Genomic DNA, 6212 nt, shown 5'->3' with positions numbered 1-6212 from the left:
GTAGTTGGATAAGGTGCCAATCCTCCAGGGGTTCCCCGAAAAAGTGCTGTGGTCTCTATGATACCCAAGTACAGGATGGCAGAGGACCTTGAGGCCTGGCCTCAGAGCTGGAGAGGGGGATTGGGAGTCCTGTTCCTCTCAATCTGAACCCCTAGACTGAGCAGGTGGTGACAGTGAGCCCAAGTGGCCGGAGGAGAAATAGCTCCCTCCAAAAAGGGGAACAGGGTCTGGTAGGCATACCAGGGCCGTTCCGTCACAGGTATCAACACAATTACCAATATTGAATACCAAATATCAGGTATCAAATAACTCAGAATGGTATCATTAATCTAATAACCAACCATATTTATGGCTGGTGGAGTTTTTTTTGTCTTCATAACAAAGGCAATAAACCTTGCCATTCAAAAAATAACAAAGTTGTGTTTATCTGCCAACAGTGAAACTGGCTTAGCCTGATCTGGCCTTCCACATCAAGATAAAATGGACATCAATTAGTTAATGTGAGCCAGTGTTACTCTGTGGCACTTTGAGGTGAGGTCTCTCTTCTTTATTTTGGAGGCATTTCTGGTTCTGATGTGTTGCGAAAAAAGCCTCTTTAAATGCCTCGCTGTGCCTTCCCCAGTGCTCTCATCATAGTGGGCACACTGGGGAAGGCTGGAGCCATGGGGAGACATTTAAAGATGCCTCACTGCATCTTCCTCAGCATACCCACCACAGTGGCTTTCCCAACCCTCCCTAAATTGGGGTGGGGGGGAGGCTCCTGTCATTGAAGGGAAGGGAAATTGCCTTCCCTTCAATGAAGCAAGTGTGCTGCCTCTGTGGCACAACAAATAGGAGGGATTTAAACTTTATATCCCCCCTCTCTATCACACCGCAGAGGCGGCACACTCCCTTCCCCAGCATGCCAGCTGCAGCCCTGCACCTTCTCCAGCATGCCAGCTGGAGCCCTGGCTAGACCAGGTAGAGCTTTGCTCTGGTGTGCTCCAGCCACCAAAAAACTCTGAGTCCAACTGTCCAACGTACAATTGAAGGTAAATTAGGAAAAAAGAACAAGAGGGAAGCCTATACATTACCATGTAAAGTAAATGGAAGGAAATATCATACCAAACCTTTAATGGCATAACAGTTGCAAAAAAAAAATACACAGAATATAAAAATTTAAACATTGGAGATAAAATCAAAATGAAACTGAGCTTACAGATGCATTCATACATGGTCAGATTTAAATTTAAGGATGTCAGCCAAAATTTTGCCACAGCCTCGCTAACCTCCCCCTCAGAATCGTTCAATAAATAATAACAGGGTGGCAGAATAGACAAATCTGGGGAGAAAGAAAGCTTGCAAAATAAATCTTTATGGAGATTATGATAAAAGGAACAATCAAGCAATATATGCTGAATTGAGTCAGGAATATTCACTCCACAGGAACAGAGTCTGTCACCTAAAGAGACTCGATGATATCTCCCTTGTAAAACTTTGGAGAGAAACGCATTTAGTCTAGCCAACATAAATGCCCTGCGATGACTTGGAATGGTTAAGTCTGATAGATAATGGGGCATTCTGCCGCAGAAAGCATAAAGACCTAAGGAAGATGGGGAGCAAATGTAAGGGTCTGTTGGACATAGTTTCATTTCCTCCAACTCCAACAGTCTCAATTTAATACATCTGAAGATATATGACTCATCAGAAGTAAAAAAAATCATCAACCTCTAACCCCAACTGGTTAACTTTGGACATAAGAACTGCTGACCAGGATGAAACATATGGGTCTCTTTTCATACAATCAAGAAGGCTGTTAGGATCTGTTCTAAAGTGAATTTTGAGCCAGAATTTAAACACTGCAATCCAGGCTTTTGTCTCCACCAAAGACTGACTCACTTCAGAGCAGAGAGCAAAGTAGGACACACATTTTGGCAAATCAAGAATTTGTCTAAAGAATGAGACTTGAATGCCAGCCACTTTCCTGGTAAATGCTGAGATCCATATAGGGATACCATAGAGAATTTGGGCTAGCATTTTAGCTTTGAACACCTTAACTGCTGCCGGAACTAATTGGCTGCCCCTTGCAAAGAAAAACTGTTTAATTTGAGCAACTGAACATTTAGCCAAGTTGATGGTGTTGTTACAATGTGAAACCCAGCTTAACTTGTGATTAAAAGTGATCCCCAAGTATTTAAAAAATTTTGTTTGCTCAATTGTTGAGTTGCCAATAAACCATCTCTGTGGCGCCAGCAATTTAAAAAGACAACTACTTTAGATTTGGCATAATTGATAGAGAGTGAATTACAATTACAGTAGTCATAGAAGGCAATCAAATACCTTTGCAGGCCCACACTTGTGCAAGAGAGGATGGTAGTATCATCAGCATAAAGTAATAAGGGGACCGATCGACCTGCTAGTTTAGGTGGATGACCATTAATAGGGTTCAAAAATTGTACCAGGTCAGTTAAAAATAAATTAAAAAGATGTGGGGCCAGCCTTCCCTGCACCTTCCCCAGCATGCCAGCTGGAGCCCTGGCCAGACCAGGTAGAGCTTTGCTCCAGTGTGCTCCAGCCACCAAAAAACTCTGAGTCCAACTGTCCAAGGTACAATTGAAGGTAAAAAAGTTTGCTGGAAAAAAAAACAAGAGGGAAGCCTATACATTATCATGTAAAGTAAATGGAAGGAAATAATAAGATGGATGGAAGGATACACACACACACGCCACTGTTCTTCCTGTGGGGATCCAGAGTGGCTTACTCCATCATTGTTCCCACTTGCTAACTTAAAAAAAAAAAAGTTTGCTGACTTCCGGTTTTGGCGACCCGACTTTAGAAGTGACTCGGACCAGCGCGTCCAGAGCCGCTCTTTAATCGGGCAGTTGAGGGGTCTCTCCTGTCAGGAGATTCGACTCTGGGACCCAGAAAGGGTCCTGGAAGGCAGATAGCTTGAGCTGCGGAACGGGGGTGACAGCAGCGGCTGCCTCCTGATCCCGGCTTGCTGTGAGCCTCACTGCCCATAGATAGAAAAGGCTTGATGGCTGAACTGAACTGATTTGTTTTAAACTTCTTGCTGGAGAAAGACTTGGCTTCTTGGCTTCTGACTGTAAGCATATATGGATGAGAAGGACAAGCTGCTATAAGAAGGGGCTTGAAGTTTATGCTGAAGTGCTCTGAATGTGAGTTTTAAATAGACATTTAAACTCTTATGGGATTTGTATGCTGGATTATAAAGTATAGCTATACTGTTGGCTGATGGAAGAATACCTGTGAAAGCTTTTAAAGTGGATTATTAATTCGTGATGGTGGATATTATGGATATAACCCTTTAATTTTGGTCTTTTTTGTTTTATTTGGTTTGAATACTTTTGACTTTTTATTTTTATATATTCATTTTTTTCTTTTTCCATTTTTTCATACCTTCTGTGGAGTTTTTTTTAATCTTTTCATTTTTATTTTGGGTGTATTTGGATTGTTTTGTTTCTGTTTATCCTATTTTCCCCTGGGCTATTTTTTAATTTCTGATTTTACCTGTGGATTACAAATGGGGCATTCAGCCCTGGATTATAATTTATAACTTGGAGCAGTCGGACGAGTTTTTAAGACTTGGACTTCATTGAACTATTTGCTTTAGTAAAGCTATCATAGCGAACTGTTTTTGTTTCAGTGAGTTGAACTGTTTTGGCTAGTGGCACTATAGTTGGTTGCACTAAAAAGGTTTTGTCTAATATAAGTTCTATTATTGTTTTGGGTTGGTAAATTGTTGACAGAAGCAAGAAGGCTGCTTTTTTTTAGGAACTTTGTATAATACTGGTACTGTCTGATAGATACTAGTTTATCTAATATAAACACTGAGTTTTAAAACAAATCACTAAAGAGGCAACACACGGAATTTGTGGTTGTGAGTCCAAATATACTAATAAGGATGGGAAATAAAGCTGCTACTGGCTTTAAAGAGACAATTAAAAAAAAGATAATTGAGAAGGTAAACCACCAATTCCTTCACCTAGCTCTTCATCTGGCTAAGGGAAGTTTACAACTATTCAGGGAGATATGAAAGAGATGCAAAATACTCTACTAACTGCCATAGCACAGTTGACTGGTAAAGTAGATAATACAGGAGAACAGATGGCAGAGATCGAACAAGAACTACAAGAGAACAGAAAACAGACAGCAGAGACTAATAAAGCCTTAAAGGTACTAGATACACAGGTGACGGACAATATACAAAAGGTAGTACTACTGGGAAAAGAACAGAACGTGCATGACAGCAGACTTCTACAGCTGGAAATAGATAGAGCAACCTATATGCTGAGGTTTCAAAATGTACCAGAAAAAAAACCTGAAGATTTACAGAAAATATTAAGTGAAGCCTTGGCAGAAATTTTACAGGTGACACCTGAAAAGATGGAAGAAAGGTTTGATCAAGTTAAGCGAGTACCATCAAGTTTTATGAGACAGAATAAACTGCCTAGCGAAATTCTTTTGAAGCTTACAAGAAAAAAGACCAGAGATAATATCTTGAAGCAAGCAAGAGACAAACCTGTGATGATAGCAGGAAATATGGTGAAAAGTTTGAGAGAGGTACCATGGCCAGTCAGACAAAAGAGGAGAGAATATTAAATCCTGACAAATTTCTTGAGAGAAAGAGAAATACCCTATACATGGCTGATGCCGGAAGGCTTACTTTTTACTTATGAAGAGAACAGATATAGGATAAACTCTAGCTTTAAAGCTCAGAATTTTCTGGAGAGAGTGAAGGAAAAAGAGGGGAAAGAAAGAAAGAAGATGAAGAGGTTCTGATGAAGAGGATCCAAACGAACCACGGAAATATCCGGCAAGATTACAGACCAAAAAAGATAAAAAAGATGGTGATAAGAAAAATTCATAATGGCATCAATAATTTCTATTAATGTGAATGGACTCAATTCTCCTGTAAAAAGGAAGAAGACCTTTAGATATTTGAATTGGAAATGGATATAATTTGTTTACAAGAAACCCATATTTTGGCTAAAGATCAACATTTTTTGAAAAATAAGAACCTTGGCAACTTGTTTACAGTAACAGATATGAATAAAAAGAAAAGGGGACTGGCAATTTATGCCAAGGACAAATTCAATCCACAATTACAGTATGCTTCTGAAGATGGAAGAATTCTATTAATGGAAGTCATGGTGGACAATAAAAAAAATCTTATTGGCAAATATTTATGCCCTGAATGATCACCAAGAGAAATTTTTCCAAGACTTACATCTCAAGTTGGCAAACTTGGAGTATGCAGAATACTGCATAGTAGGAGATTTTAATGCAGTTTCAGACAGACAATTGGATAAAAAACCACATAAACATACTAAAATTAAAAGTCCTTAACTACCAACAAGTTTTTGGAAGTTAGTAGAAGAATTGGACCTGGTTGATGTATGGAGAACAAGATATCCAAACTCAAAAGACTTTACATATTACTCTGCCAGTCATCAAACATGGTCAAGAATTGATATGTGTTGGCTCTCTACAAACTTGGTTAAAGATCTAGTGGAGACAGAAATCCATACAAGAGTTATATCAGATCAAAGTCCTGTAATGTAAAACTCAAAGGCACACGAATGAGAAGAACGTGGAGGTTAAATACTTCTATTTTAAAAGATAAAGACTTTCTTAAAGAATCCAAGGCTGAAATGGAATCCTTTTTTAAACAGAACACAAGTCAAGATGTAAAGATGCAAGTAGTTTGGGACACTGCTAAAGCGTATTTCAGGGGTCTTGCAATCAGACATAGTGCAAAGAAGAAGAAAGAACTGAACATTTTAAAGAATTAATGTTGCAAGCAGGAGAAGCTGAAGAGAATTTAAAAGCACAACTGACAAGACAGGAGTTTCAAAATAAGGTTAAAGAAACACAGCATCAACTTAATTTACTACTTATAGAGACGGAGAGAAAATTGAGAGTGGCCAGACAAAATTTTTTTGAACATACTAATAAACCTGGAAGGTGGTTGGTTTATAGATTGAGAAAAGAGAATGCCAAAAGAATAATATCAGTTTTGAAATACGTGAATAATAAAGAGAAAGTTCAAAGACAGAAGATACATCAAATTGTGGAACAATTTTATAAAAAATTATATGAAGACAAACAAGTTCAAAAGGCAGATCTAGAAGAATACATTAGCCAAAACAATCTTAACAAATTCACAGAACAACAACAAAAAAATCTTAAATGAACCAATGATAAGGAAG

The sequence above is a fragment of the Heteronotia binoei genome, chromosome 16, assembly GCF_032191835.1.
Source record: "Heteronotia binoei isolate CCM8104 ecotype False Entrance Well chromosome 16, APGP_CSIRO_Hbin_v1, whole genome shotgun sequence".
Classification (NCBI taxonomy): Eukaryota; Metazoa; Chordata; class Lepidosauria; order Squamata; family Gekkonidae; genus Heteronotia; species Heteronotia binoei.
Note: the sequence above shows the minus strand (reverse complement) of the source record.